Consider the following 16,522-nt stretch of genomic DNA (forward strand, 5'->3'; position numbering starts at 1 on the left):
TTGATCTTTTGACATATAAACAGGTATTTGTACATCCTTCAGGTTAGCTTAAAATGTTGTCGTCATTATAAATAAAGCATTTATTTAAAGGCTTAGTTCACCCAAAAAAGAAAATTCTATCATTAATTATTCACCCTCATGTTGTTCCACACCTGCAAGATCTTCGTTCATCTTCGGAACACAAATTAAGATATTTTTGTTGAAATCCGAGAGGTATATGACTCATCCATAGACAGCAATATAATCAACACTTTCAAGCTCCAGAAAGGTACTAAAGACATTGTTAAAACAGTCGACGTGACTACAGTGATTCAACTTTCATCAATTTTATGAAGCGACGAGAATAATTTTTGTGCGCAAAAACAAAACAACAGATTTCATCAAAAATATCTTCATTTGTGTTCCGAAGATGAATGAAGGTCTTACGGGTGTGGAACGACATTAGGGTGAGTAATTAATGACAAAATATTCATTTTTGGGTAAATCAAGATCCAATAAAAGGCTTGTTTGATATTGCGGGATCTGTGGTGTCACACAGGCAAATACATTTGCATATTGATATACATCACTCCACAGGCCCCGCCCACTGGCGTTCAGCCGCTTAACGGCTGACATTTGCCTACACTGGATATAAGTGTCACTTCGTATCAAAAGCAAAACAGAGCTCATTATAATCACTGACGCTGTCTACACTGGATACAGTATATAGATGTGCGTTCAGTTTCTGACACTTGAGTCTGCCGACAAAATGGAAGAGTGAAAGAACGTTCGCTTTGATGCGTCCATTTTAAATGGCTTGTTTGCATCTCTGTACAGACTTCAGAAGGATCCTTGTTGGAAACATGCGAATGGTTTATTTTAATGGAGTCTCAGATCAGACAATATGTTTGTTCGGAGCATTTTGTTTTGTAAACGAGGCACAGTGTAATGGAGAGTTCGCAAATAAACTTTTGTTTATAGATGAAGCAGTCATCTGTAATCGATCTGACAGCAGCTGCATCACAAACCGCGAGTAAACGATTTCATAATGCTTTGTCTGGTTTTATATTATATATATCACATAGCACCAATTTCACATTTTTTTCCCCGCTTCTACTGAATAGACAACCAGGTTTTATTAAAAACCCATCTTGGCAGTGGTGAATTACCCCTTTAATCATACAATGACAAACTGGATGTAGGTCAACTATGCTTTAAGAAATCCAGTACGCAGTTTTCCTGCCCTTCCAAATCAAATCAAATCATATACATTATTTATAGTAAAATACTCTGTAAGAGTTTTATCTAGTGTGTAACAATCACACGCAAGGGTTGATGGTTTCATTCAGAGAATGAACATCCTTCAGCATTTACAGTCAGGGAGGTCTTATGTTCACCGTAGGCCTGCAGTAAATCAGATCATACCAAACTGAAGTGCTGCAAATCTTCACGATACAATCTCCAAGTATTCCTGCTGTGATCAAAAGGACATTTGGGGAACCAAGCATGCCAGCAATGCCCTGCAGCAACGCATGCATAATAAACAGACATGTCGAACAGCCCATGTAAAAAAAACATACCATTAACTCACCCCACAGTGTCATCACAAAACAGGTACGGACAAAAATACAAAAGGCCCTTCAGCAGAGAGAGCCATTTACAGAAAGGGCAGGATGTCACAGGTTTCTGGTGTCTCATTACCTGCTCATCTCCCTTGTGCAAGGGTTTGACCTTGCCTCCGCTACAGGGCAGGCCTCTGACAAGCGCTCTTCGTGACTTCCACAGCGCCAGAGGCAAACAGAGGCTAACCAGCGTTCACTAACCCGCATGGCTCTCAGCTACAGTTACACTGCGCACAAATGCAGCGCTACAGAAGGGGCTTTGGCACCTGTCAAAACAAACATGCCCAGCACACATGTCCGCTGAGTCAAACCAGAAGAGATCTCAGTCAAGCCGCACAATGAATTCATTTACGAGATATCCAAGCCTGCCCACAAAATTAGCCCACTTTACCCCTCACAAATGCTTGGCTTGGCATAGTGTCCTACATAAGCAATTATGATAATATATATAGTAAGATAAGTATTATGTCAAAAAAATTTGAGCTGAATGAGAAATTACTAAAAATGTGCATATGGGCTGGGGAAAATTGACAAAAAAACACCATAAAAGTATCATAAAATGGTCCTTATGACATATGTACTATATTTTAAGTATTCTGAAGCTATACAACGGCATTGTGTGAAGAACAGATTGAAAGTTCAGTTGTTAGCCGCCAAAAAAAAAAAAAAAAAAAAAAAAAAAGACCTTCACACCCGTAAGACCTTCGTTCATCTTCGGAACACAAATTAAGATATTTTTGATAAAATCCAATGGCTCAGTGTGGCCTCCATTGCCAGCAAGATAATTAACACTTTCAATGCCCAGAAAGCTACTAAAGACATATTTAAAACAGTTCATGTATCTACACTGGTTCAACCTTAATATTATAAAGTGACGAGAATACTGTTTGTGCGCCAAAAAACAAACAAAAAAAAAAAATAGCGACTTTATTCAACAATATCTAGTGATGGGCGATTTCAAAACACTGCTTCATGAAGCTTCGAAGCATTACAGATCTTTTGTTTCGAATCAGCGGTTCGGAGCACTTATCAAACTGCCAAAGTCACGCCCCCCAGTGGTGAACCATTGAAATTTTGAAACACTTATGACGTAACGAAGCCTCATTTACTGAAATCATGTGACTTTGGCAGTTTGATACACTCTCTGAACCACTGATTCAAAACAAAAGATTCATAAAGCTTTGAAGCTTTACGAATTAAAAGTGTTAATTACCTTGCTGCAATGGAGGCCTCACTGAGCCATCGGATTTCATCAAAAATATCTTAACTTATTCTGAAATTCTGAAAATGAACGAAGGTCTTACAGGTGTGGAACGACATGAGGGTGAGTAATTAATGACAGAATTTTCATTTTTGGGTGAACTAACCCTTTAACAGAAGTAGAAATTCATGAAAAAAATCATTTTAAATTTTAGTCAAAGTTGTTGTGTGTTTTTGACTCTTTTTTTAAATGTCTATATCAAGTTGTAGTTTTTGGTTTTAGTTATTTTAATATTTCAACAAACTAAAAATTAAAATGAGAAATACTGCCTTGGAAACTTGCTGAAATAGAATAAATGCATGTTATTTAACATTTAATTTCAGTTAATGTTTATTTTATTTCAAGTAATGATTTTTTCCCTTAAAAAAAAAAAAAAGTTTTAGGTTTAGTTAACAACAATATCCCTAGGTCATTCTATCTTAATGTCTGTTCCAATTCCAACATCAACCGACATCAATAGATAGCTGAAGTTTCTATATTTCATGAATTTGGATTTTTCATTTTCAAATATTAGATTAGAAGGGAGGGAGAGAGATTTCTACATCTTATTTGTGAGTGAATTGCAAATATCTGCATTATGAGTCACAATTAGGGATGGGCGATATGGCCTAAAAAAATTATCACGATAATTTCAGGTATTTATTGCGATAACGATACCAATGACGATAATTATATATATATATATATATATATATATATATATATATATATATATATATATATATATATATATATACACCATAAACTTGATAGTCATTAGTCAGCAAGAAAAATAAGAAAACAAACCATTTAAAACAAAATGAACTGGATTAGAAACTGAATTATTTAAGTATAAGTATCATAACTTTATTATCATAAATATACCTAAACTGTGTGCTTGTAATCAAACGCATCATTTTATTCTGGAGACTGAACTCGCGCTCTGCTGCCACACTGGAGCGCGCTCACCACCTACTGGGCAGGGGCGGGAATTACATTTACAAGCTACATCAGCCTCAGTAATCTGACGGACGGCCTTCATATTTTTCATTGCTAAAAAACAAAAACAGTTAACGCAACCTCATATATATATATATATATATATATATATATATATATATATATATTTATTTATTTATTAATTAATTAATTAATTATATATAATGTCGCGCGATTGTCATGCCGACCGTAACAGCCCTAACTGTATCAAAAAGTAACAATCCCAACTATGTCTTCAGATAGTTTACAAAATATATCTGACGCAGCTCTCCGTGTACGCGCTTCGGATGAGTACACATAAATCTCCTCACAGCGCGCGCAAGTTCTCTTTTGCGTCTTACAGTTGAATGTTTAAAGTGGCAACTGGCAAGGTTTAAATGAGTTAGTTTAAACAATAGCAACGTGAGATGTTCAGGTCTCACCTGCACTCGCGCGCTATCAAAACCCGGGTGATGATGGCGTGAATGACATACGGCTCATTCATTGAACATTTGTTTATAGTGATTACCGTAGTTTGCTCCACATCTGATTTTCTATAACCAAACCAGTTCCAAATTGTGAAGGGAACTCTTCGCTTAACAACAAGCTGCTCCTCAGCCTCACGTCTTTCGTCATGCTTGTTTTAACTCCACACATGAACAGTGAATCGGTCGCGCACGAAATAAGTCAACAACTAGACTTATCGTAATTATCGCGAGGAGACAAATTTTTATCATGAGGAGAATTTTCAACGGTATTTATCGCAAACGATAATATCGCCCATCCCTAGTCACAATGTTCTCTAGACATCAATATTAGTGTCGGCCATTAAAAATCCTATAGTGGTCGACCACGAATCAACTTCCTAAAACAAACCCAAATCAAATCATGAGGTGCCTAAAATATCACATAAATGAGGGCCAAAAATAGGCTATCATAGAGCTTATTGGAGAAGTGTTTCTCTCTGAAGCTTTAGAAACCACGAATCTCAGAATTTCCTCACAACCTTTGGCACTAGGCTGCAATTTTTGCAACTTGGGATTACATGTATGAATTCCAAACTAAGACTTCTACAGACACAAATGAGATGCAAATGAATGTAACTGTATGGCAGCCCTAACTAGACTGTCCTGAAAACATACTTCAGGCTCTCCGTGTGTGTGTGTGTGTGTGTGTGTGTGTGAAATCCAGCTGCTTCCACGGGGACAACTAATGACTCACTCTTTGCCCCAGCGGCGATGTATTCACTGCATACTTCCATACGGCTCTCACGGATACACAGATTATATATGCTCCCACACACACGCTAAAACAAACATATATCTCTCACAGCTCTAAATCAGAACAGACACACATCTTCCCACACACACAGTAAAAAGCCTGTGGTTTATTATACATACATGAGTACATAAAAAAATAGGATACCTGCGGTCCAAAGTCGGAGCATGAACAAACATTCAAAGCGACACATGCCTACAGATCCCGTCTCATTTCTCTGTGTGCATATGATACAAGCGGGGAGATGGCAGCTAAACAGACAGCAGTGATCAAACATGGGGCTTCAAAATCGAGCACAAGATTACGAGCACACGCTCTGGGGATGGAGACGAACGAGAGCCCACATCTGTGAGAGCCAGAGAAGAATTCATTCACGAAGATTGAAGGCATAGCTCTCTCCGACTGAGGTAATGAAAAAGGGCTTGTGAACATGAGGCTTCTGGCTGGGAGAAAGGGGCTTGTCAGGAATGAGAGAGGAGAGGATGTTTTCCGGAGCATGGCGTGATCATGGCGGTGCTGTAATAGGCCTACAGCCATAAATCTCAATCTATATCTAAAAGCAGCACTACACACACACACACACACACACGCACATTCACACACACAGTTACATCTTTATTACGCTACACTGTGACTCTTGGGGAAGCAAGACACTATAAAAAGAAAGAAATGGACCACTTGTATTAAAATGAATGGGAGTAATCACAACACTTAAAGAGACAGTTCACCCAAAAATGAATGAAAATTACTCACCCTCATGTCGTTCCAAAGAGATTGTAAAACTAATCCATATGAATGCAGCGGTTTAGTCTAAATTTTCACTTTATATGATGAACAGATTTAATTTAGGATTTTATTCACATATAAACACTGATCAGCGAACATAAACAGAAGCTCAACTGAACCTGCTTGACGCGCGAGAACAAACCTCTTGCTGAAGCTCAAAACGTGCCGCGTAACACGAGAATGAACCTCATTGGTTCTCGCATGCGTTAGGAAGCAAACATGCTTGAGCTTCCGTTTACCACAACTGATGTGTGAGCTGATGAATGTTTATGTGAATAAAAGCCTAAATTCAATCTGTTACAATCTGTAAAATGTAATTACATTTTAAAATATAATAATATAATAATAAAATTTAATGATATTTCACAATATTACTGTTTGTACTATATATTTGATCAAATAAATACAGCCTTGGTGAGCATAAGAGATCTGACCAACCCCAAACTTTGAATGGTAACATGTACTTTCATTTGTAAAGAATTTAAAGGGGACACATCATAAAAATCTGAATTTTTCCGTGTTTAAAGGTGCTAAAGAGGATCTTTTCGTCGACTGAGAAACCAAAGACATGTTAGTGAGTTTTTGAAATGAGCGCATGCGTAAGAACAACCCCCCTCCATCACAGCTCATTTCGAGGGAACGCCTCCCAAAACTCGTGCACGAGTATTGGAACACGAGTGTTTACCACCGGCATTCGCTGTGTCGTGTTAGTGGATTCATTATGTCAGACTCACCGCTGGTACGATTGGCTGATGTTTTTAAGGCCCTAGCTCGTGCACAGATGATGTATATTAATATTATTCCTTTCGGTGCACCTAATAAATAGTATTTTATCAGTTAGTAAAGACAGTTTCAAGTAATATTGCAAAAATGTATAAAACAAAACATCCTCTTTAGCACCTTTAAGTGCTATAATCAGGTCCCCGGTGCATTCACCAACCCAGAAAACGTGAAAAGGACAACCCAGTAACTTTATTTTGGCAAGCCTTTCTCTGCAAGCATGTGAAAAATACAAGCCGCTCAGATTTTGCTCCCCTTGTGACGTAGGAAGGGGATCTTATTATAATATTACCGCCCCTTAATCGGCACATTTCCACCCACGGCGCCGTCAATTTGTTTTCGCAAACAGAAACGTTGTACCAGTTCTAATATCATGACAAAAGTTCGAGCAAAGCATGATAACTGTTCTGTCATTGGCTGCACAGACGAGCACAGAGCACTATTTAGAGTCTCGTTAGCTTGGATAGCCTGCAAGTTGACCCTGGCAAGCACGATTGCTAAAAAGGAGTGTTTTTGTCCGAGCAATATTTTGGAAAAAATATCAGACCATTCACAGCATTTGATAGCAATCATAAACTTTAGCCTGGTGTGTATGGCTCTGTTTGGCATATGGGATTTGCACAAAAGATTAACATGACGGCACATGCTAGTCGATGAGTTGAATCAACACCACAGTCAACAACTACATAAATTTATCCTCTAACCATTCAAAAAATGTCCAGTTGCATTCTGAAAGTCTCTCCATCAGTGTCCGACTGTGGTTTGAACAATGCAAGGCTGAACACTGTTACTGATATTAATTTTGGGTGTGTGAGATTCTCCAGCTTTGTTGTTGTTGAGCAACCAAAGCGCGAGCTGTTAAAGCTCCATCTTCTGGAAAACGGGCAGGGAGCAGCAGCTCATTTGCATTTAAAGGGACACACACAAAAATGGCATGTTTCTGCTCACACCCAAATAGGTACAAATTTGGCAAGCTATAATAAATGACACAATCTGGGGACACCAGAGACTTATATTACATTTTGTGAAAAGGGGCATGATAGGTCCCCTTTAATTCATTGGCTTATTGAAAAATAAGCACATGGTTATGGAATAGCTAACATTTTTTAGATTGAAATTCCAGCAAAAATAACTATATTTTACATGCTGAAAACAGCTACAAGATTTTCATACCACCCACCCCTCTGGAAACCTATTAAACTCAGAGTAAATAAAGCTTAACTAGAATTGGTGTGAAATTCAGAGGCGTCGAGGAATCCCTTCAGATCAACAACTTCCAAGATAAAGCACTCAGTCGTGAACTTTCTGATGACTCGTATGTGGTGTACCGCAGCTGCTCTGTTTGGCCTCTGCCCAATTAAACCCCTGTGTGATATGATCAGTGGTACCATAAACCCCCTTGAACTGGTGAGTTTGGCTCTCTCTTCATCTTCGCTCCATATGCAGGTCTCTCGTGGCACATGGTGCGGACAGCAGTACATATCTGCTCATTTCATTCCATCACAGTCCCTCTGAGACATCCATATGGAGGGTCTCTCACCGTCTTCCTCTCTTCCTCATTACTACATGTACGGCACACCCCAGTTGGAGCGTGTCGGGCATAATCCGAGGCTGTAATCAGACATGTGGGTAATTTCTTTAATAGGTTAGCCTGGGTTCTACATCTCCCTCTCTCTCATAGAGTAATCCAGAGAGAGCTTCGACAATAACCCTCAAATATCATCAGTATGCATAGAGACTGAACCAGAGGACGATGGAATATTCATGTTTTCCTAATAACCAGATGGGAAGAATTAATCAAATCACTCTATAATTTATTAATGCGATCACTTTAAGGCGGGTTATTGGCTAGAAAAAATGCATGCGATGTAAATGTATGCGATGTATGTTCAACCTCAGGGGGTTTTGGGACTCTCTGGTGACTATCTTGCTCATAAAATTATATTTTTTTGCTCATAAAACTTTCTCTTTGGTACCAAGTTGATACTTAAAATATATATCTATGTATTACGATACTGGAGAAAGACTATAAGTCATCTGGCATGATTTTTATGGGGATTATTCTTTACATAAGACATGTCCTGTATTTACATAAATACAGCTAGATGGAATTTTCTATTGTCACACACACACACACACACACACACTACCGTTAAAAAATTTGGGGTCGGTAAGATTTTTAAAATGTTTTTGAAAAAAGTATCTAATGCCCATTAAGGCTGAAATTTTTTGATAGAAAAAATACAGTAAAAATAAATATTACTACTATTTAAAATTAGAGGATTAGGGCCAAGCAAGCAATAATAAAAAAATAAAACCATCTCGAGATTAAAGTTGTTAAATTTATTAATAATAATAACTTACTATAATAATAACTTAATAACTAAATAAACTCAAATTACGAGAAAAAAACTTGTTAAATTTCAAGAAAAAAGTCGAGATAAAATGTTGAGAATAAACTCGTTAAATTACGAGAAAAAAGTTGTTAGATTATGAGAACAAATTCGTTAAATTATGAGAAAAAAGTCGTTAAATTTCGAGAAAAAAAGTCGAGATAAAATGTTGAGAATAAAGTCATTAAATTACGAGAAAAAAAGTTGTTAAATTATGAGAACAAATTCGTAATTTAACGAATTTGTTCTCGTAATTTAACAATTTTTTTTTTCATAATTTAATGAGTATATGAGAACAAATTCGTAATTTAACAAATTTGTTCTCGTAATTTAACGACTTTTTTCTCATAATTTAATGAATATATTTGAAAATGTAATTTATTCCTGTAATGACAATAGAAAGTTCAGCATTTATTTGAAATAGAAATCATTCGTAACATTATAAATGTATTTACTGTCACTTTTGATTAATGCGTCCATGCTGAAAAGTATTAATTTAAATAAATAAATACATCTGAATGGTAGTGTAGATGCACAAACAAGTAACTGCTTTCCAGCACTATTTCACTTGATTTAGTTTGAAAAATGCAAATTGTTTTTTGCTCTGGTATCAAATATTGAGGATTGTGAAATTGTGCTGGTGCTGGTATCAACTACCAAAGTTTTGATATTGCAAGGGAAAAGACACTAACTTTAATAAGTAAAGAAAGTAAAGAAGGTTGATTGGTATTCTGAAAAGAAAAAACTTCACAGATGGAAGATGTCAACATCTCAAAAAGAGAAACCGTACATAACCACAGGACCGTTCTTGTAGATACAGTAGACTGTCAATAGTGTAAGGCTCTTTTATGCAAACACAACTCTCTACAGATGTGCATATGGAGCAGACGTTAATGAGCCGTCCGATGAGAAGTGCTGTTTACCCACACTGAATGTGTCCTTCACCTTCCCTTTGTACTATAGAGTTCCCTCTCTGTTCACTGCTGAATTATTCCCTTTGATGCACCTAAACACACACACGCATACACATATATAGAGTGTGCAGACCTGTCACAGGCCCCTCTGCTCTTTTCGCAGTTAGACCTCAGGCTCTGCATCTCTGAATCATGTGTTCATGTTCATGCGTTCATCAGTGCATGATCAGATCACTTGACCATGAATAATGTTTATCAAGCCTTCAAGTGCATTTACAATCGAAGTGCATTTTTAGATTCGTCTCCTGTGCACAACATGCTTTCTAAAATCACAATAGGTAAGCAAATAGCTTTAAAGTGGAAACTTGTATATAGTATATAGTATTTACGACTCTTTTCAGCCTTTAGCCACTGCCTACAATGTGCTGGATCCTTCACTGGAAACCGTAAGTAACTCACTTCTGTTAAACGTTTGAATTCTTGCACCCAAGAACAATACAAGTTGACACCATTATGACTAAAAGTTTACTTAGAAGTATTTCCTACTAGGGGTGTAACAGTACGCGTATTCGTACCGAACGGTTCACGAGGCAAATTCCAAAGTAAGTGATCATCCCTATGTGAACAGGGCACGCGTGTGCCCTATGTAGCCGTTTGGAATGCACTTGGCCAAGGGAGTGGCGTAATTTCCTCATTATCTTCAGCTGACTGCAGACTGGAAGTGGCCTTGGACAGCAACATGCCCAAGACAGCAACATAGTTCAACACTTCTGTTTGTTTGAGTATCCATTATCATTAAAGGGTTAGTTCACCCAAAAATGAAAATTCTGTCATTTATTACTCACCCTCATGCCGTTCCACACCCGTAAGACCTTCGTTCATCTTTGGAACACAAATTAAGATACTTTAGTTGAAATCCGATGGCTCTGTGAGGCTTGCATAGGGAGCAATAACATTTCCTCTCTCAAGATCCATTAATGTACTAAAAACATATTTAATTAACATATTTAAACATATTTAATTCATGTGAGTACTAGGGCTGTAACGATATGCGATATGAAACCGAAACCGCGATACGCAGGTCCACGAACCTGTATCGCGATGTGAGAATGCAGAATCGCGACACACCCCTTCCAACTCCCAGAGTTATCCTTCCTGTCCAGATCCAATGCTACCACATTTTTAAATTACTATAAGTATTAGGGGTGTAACGATTTATCGTAGATGGTGTGTCTCAATCAGCTCTCTAGTTCAGTAAGTGTTTCGGGCACACATTGAATCTTGCAAGCAGGTTTAAACGTTTCTCATGTCAGTCTCTTGCATGGTCGCGTGAGAAAAGTCGTGGCTTTCTTTCACCGCAGTGCACAGCAACAGCTGTGCTCACAGAAAAGCAAAAGACGCTTGCGATGCTTTGCTTTAAGTTAGGGGCCGTTCACATATTGCGTCTTTTCCGCGTGCAAGTCAGTTATTATTTTCAAATGTAGCCGGGCGGCAGGCGCGCTCATAATGGGATCAACGCGGTCGCGACGCGCATGCAATTCTCAACTTCTCAGAATGCCGCAAGTGCACCGCAGGTCGTGTGACAAGAATCAACCGATCAGCTATGGCCTTTCCGTAACAAAACATCAAAAGCTCAGCCGAACAGCTGATCATAGCTGTTCATGGTGGTTTTTATATCTTATCTCCATCAATATATCTCGTAGTAAAACTAATGCAAGGGCTAGAAATCATTTATCCTTTGCAGAAGCATCCTGATCCTCTTGGAGAGCTCAGTTCATGGTTGCATAGCAACGACCGACGCCACAGGAGCGCAAGCGCTTTGGAAAGAAGGAGAAGCGGTGTGGCCGCGCCTTCCACGCATTTTTAGACGCGATATGTGAACGGCCCCTATTCATAATTCTAAGTTCATGTTAAATTTAACATTTTTTTTCAGTGACAGACAGCCCTATTCAACTGTTAATTTGAATACAGAAGGTTTTTATTAAAATTTTATATTTATTTATTTTATTGAAATCTGAGATCTTGTATGTACAACAAGGAAAATTATTGAAATTTGTTCATGTTTTTTTAATAAATCTTGTTTGAATTTCAGTTTCATTTTGTTCAAAATATCGTGATACGTATTGTATCGTGAACTCTGTATCGAGATACGTACCGTATCGTGACCTAAGCGTATCGTTACACCCCTAGTGAGTACAGTGGTTCAATATTAATATTATTATAATGTGACGAGAATATTTTTGGTACGCCAAAAAAATAAAAAATAACGACTTATATAGTGATGGCCGATTTCAAAACACTGCTTCAGGAAGCTTCGGAGCATAATGAATCAGTGTGTTGAATCAGCGGTTCAGAGTGCCAAAGTCACATGATTTCAGCAGTTTGGTGGTTTGACACGCGATCCGAATCATGATTTGACACAGAAGAATCATAAAACTCCAAAGCAGTGTTTTGAAATCGGCTATCACTAAATAAGTTGGTGCACCAAAAATATTCTCATCGCTTTATAATAGGGCTGCAACAAACGATTATTTTGATAATCGATTAATCTATCGATTATTAGAACGATTAATCGACTAATCATCGATTGTTGCACTGATTAATCAGTAAGCTTTGCTAAATATGTTTTTAGTACCTTTATGGATCTTGAGAGAGGCCTCACTGAGCTATTGGATTTCAACAAAAATATCTTAATTTGCGTTCCAAAGATTAACAAAGGACTTCCGGGTGTGGAACTGCATGAGGGTGAGTAATAAATGACATTATTTTCATTTTTGTGTAAACTAATCCTAACCAATAGTCTTTAGCTATCTGTATTTGACCAATGGCAGATGAGAGGAGTGTTCAGGAAAAGTATTTTTCATATGATACAAATTAAACATATTAAACTTATTAAAAGTTAATTTTTATAGTATCACATTAATGTTTTTTATTTAAATATTGTTTATGCAATTGATAAATAAGAATGGCAGGGTGGTTCTGTTAAGTTAATTTACTGAAAAATTCTGTCATCAATAACCTACCCTCGATTTTCAAACGTGTATGACTTTCTTTTGTGTAACAAGGATTTAAACTGACAGCCTCAGTGACCTTCAGTTTCAGTGCATCTTTTATCAGCATAATGAAAGCGAACGGTGACTAAAGCTGTCACTCTGCTAAACATCTCCTTTTGTGTTCCATGAAAGAAAGAAAGTCATGGGTTTAGATAAGTTGAGGGAGAGTATGATGACACAATCTTCTGTTTTTGACTGAACTTTACCATCAAGTCCTTTCCACATGACTTCATCAGGGTTCTACCCAACATTTCAACACAATCATCATGCAAATAGTCATGCAAATGGAAGGGTGACACGCTTTCGACGTTGTGCTGTGCAATGATAGTATTAATGATAATCACATAAAAAGCTAAAATTGCTTGAAATTTGAATATGCAGTGGCATCGAGAAGAATGATGTGAAAGAGTCTTTAGTCTCCTCCAAAGCAGCCTAGATTCATCTCATGAAAATTCAGGCACACAGTCCTCCATTTACACATCAGCTACATGACAGCTCCACTTTAAAACGGAATAGAGTTTTTCCCCTTCATTTTTCCTTGATTGAGCAAATCACAGGGGAAGTAGGCTCTGAAAACTCACTCACCCTGTGAAACTACAACTCGTGAACAAATGACTGGCATTCACAAGCCTTTTAAAAGCGAACCCCTCCTCACCTGCCCAACGTATCTCTTCTCAGCTACCTCCACTACAATACGACCCTCATCCAAAAATAGAACATTTTTACAAGAACTAGGATGACAGCACGCTGCGACGGGAATGAGGCAATTAGATCTAAAACAAGAGAAGGTGTGCTTAAAGACATGTTTAAATACTCAGAACCAAAGAGACACGAATGAAAGAACACAGTGATATATTTAGAAACCAAAGTGCCGTGAAGTTATCACAGAGACAAACAGTCTCAAATAAAATCGGTTTCTAAGCTCCGCTGTGACAATGAAGATAGGACTTCAAAAAGCACAGCTGAGATATGTGCACTTGTCAGAGCAGAGATGCCGTTAAGTGAATATTACAGCACTTACCCTGTAGCTATCAGTGAGAAGCATTCATGGAGACAGATGCAGCGCGTCTGTCCAAAGTATATATAGACATCACTTGGTTGAGAGCCAAAGTTCAGATGATAAAATGTACCTAAGGATTATGGCTGCATCTAAAGTTTGTACTATTCTGATAAGAATCTATTACGATGATTATTAGAACAATTTGTTTATTTGATGCAAGGAATAAATCAACAGCTCTTAAAGCACTTTAAAGCATCTTTCACATTTAAATTACTATCACACACTCAGCAGATGACTGAGGAACCATCTCACCCAGCACATAACTGATTTCAGATGCTCTCCTCAGGCACCTGGGATCACTAACAGCTAAAACTTCCTGATTAAAGCACAGTTTCTTCTAAACAGCTGTTAGGCGGCTCAAGTTTATTTGATTGTATTTATTGTATTTTATATCCAACTGTTCAACTATCCAGCTTTTGACTTGAGATCAAGGTTTTATTTTAGGTTCTAAATAGTACATAATAGTGTTGTCATGACACTGGAATTTCCAATTTCGATACGATACCTTGAAAAATATCGATATTCAATAACATTTTTGATAGCATGGGGAAAACTGACATATATACCGCCATACAAATAATTTGTTATTATCTCATATTTTTTTTGATAATTTGGGTAACTTGGTTGTAATAGCTTACACACAGCACAGGGAGGCTTTATTTGAATTGCTGAACTATATTTACAAAAAATAAAAAATAAATACAAGTAAACAGTCAGTAATAAAATGAGAATAAATTACAAATGATGGAAGGTTGTGCTGTTTAATATTTTTTATAACCTGTGATACTTTTTTTTTCAGGATTCTTTGATGAATTCAAATTTAAAGAACAGCATTTATTTAAAATAGAAATCTTTTTTAACAATATACACTACCGTTCAAAATTTTGGGGTCAGTAATTTTGTTTTCTTTCTTTTTAAAAAAAAAAAAAAATAAATACTTTTATTCAGCAAGGATGTGTGAAATTGACAAAAAGTGATATTAAAGTGATAGTTCTATTTTTAATAGAAAATGTATTAAAAACATTTCTATTTTTAATAATTTCTGTTCTTTTTAACTTTTTATTCATAAATGAATCCTGAAAAAAAAAAAAAAGTATTACAGGTTCCAAAAAAATATTAAGCAGCACAACTGTTTCCAACATTGATAATAACGGAGTATCAAATCAGCATATTAGAATGATTTCTGAAGGATCATGTGACACTGAAATAAATAACATAATTGCTGCAATAAAATATATTTATTTTACATATTTACTAAATTAGAATTAATTGAACGCTAAATAAATAACTTATTTCATGTTATGACCAAACAAAAATATCTATATTTATGTTTTTATATGATACATTTTATATAAATATTATAAATTTATATAAGTTTCCCAAAATTTCCAATTAATTCCCATAAATTCTCATAAATTCCCATAAATTCCTGTTAGGTTTCCAAATTGGAATATTTTCAAAATTCCCCAGGTTAAGTTCCCATGGAAAGTTTCCGGAAATTTTTTCCGCAACCCTACTGCTACTTCACAGTAGGGTCTAAATCAGCACTATAGGAGCTATCAGTGACGTGAGTGTACTTTGATTGGTTAAACGCATGTCAAACACAGGCACAGGGCATTTTTTAAAAAGCCGTGTAAACATATTTACTTCACGACCGAGGAAAACAGCGATAACGGCATTCACCTGTTGTCTGCATGGTTGCGTGTTCTTTTCTCCGCCTCGATACTGAAAGTTGCCATAGGAGATTTCGTCTCATAGCCCCAATTTTTGCTCTTTCAGTCGCGTAAATTATGCGTTTACATTCCATCTCTGTTAACACGAAAACCCATCCACCAGTTTTTACCATTAAGGAAAAATTAGTTCCTGGGGAACTATCCAAGTGGCTAGTTCCTAGAACTATTCAGTGCGAAAGCCCTTATAGATCAGTGGTGCACACATTTTTGGTGTGAGCGCAAAACCTGTGGGAATGACTAAAATTATGCTCAATAAAAGGACTATTCAACCAGAGCGAATGAGACGAGTGAGTGAGAAGAGGTGGGTGTGTGTCAATTCGTCGAGAAGAGAGAGTGAGAACACGCAGCTGGAATCAGTGTATCAATACTGCAGAAAAGGAGTATTTGGAACCATTTCAGATATTTCAGTATCGATACATATCAAAATATCAATATTTTTGTATATAATATATAATATAATAATATTTAAATACTAATAGTAAGGAATAGCTTGGCTTTAGAAAAATTATGCTTTTTATCATTTTCAAAACTAAACAAAAAAGCCCCTGTAAAAACTATTCAACTAAAATTATGTATAAATTGTTTATTATTTTTATTGTTGACACTGTCAACTATTCATTTTGGCCATACAGAGCACTACACTTTAAGATCACAAGCGTTTGATGTTACAGAAGTGCCATTTTTGGTAAATTAGTACGCCTTTTCC

The 16,522-nt window shown here is 36.8% G+C and overlaps 1 protein-coding gene across 4 annotated transcripts in view; it reads right to left on the bottom strand.

Moving 5' to 3' along the window:
- The window catches only part of nck2a (NCK adaptor protein 2a), a 76,882-nt gene that overhangs the window by 36,507 nt on the left and 23,853 nt on the right, over positions 1-16,522 (bottom strand). The gene's annotated exons all lie outside the window — the stretch shown is intronic.

The sequence above is a fragment of the Megalobrama amblycephala genome, linkage group LG6 (genome assembly GCF_018812025.1).
Source record: "Megalobrama amblycephala isolate DHTTF-2021 linkage group LG6, ASM1881202v1, whole genome shotgun sequence".
NCBI lineage: Eukaryota > Metazoa > Chordata > Actinopteri > Cypriniformes > Xenocyprididae > Megalobrama > Megalobrama amblycephala.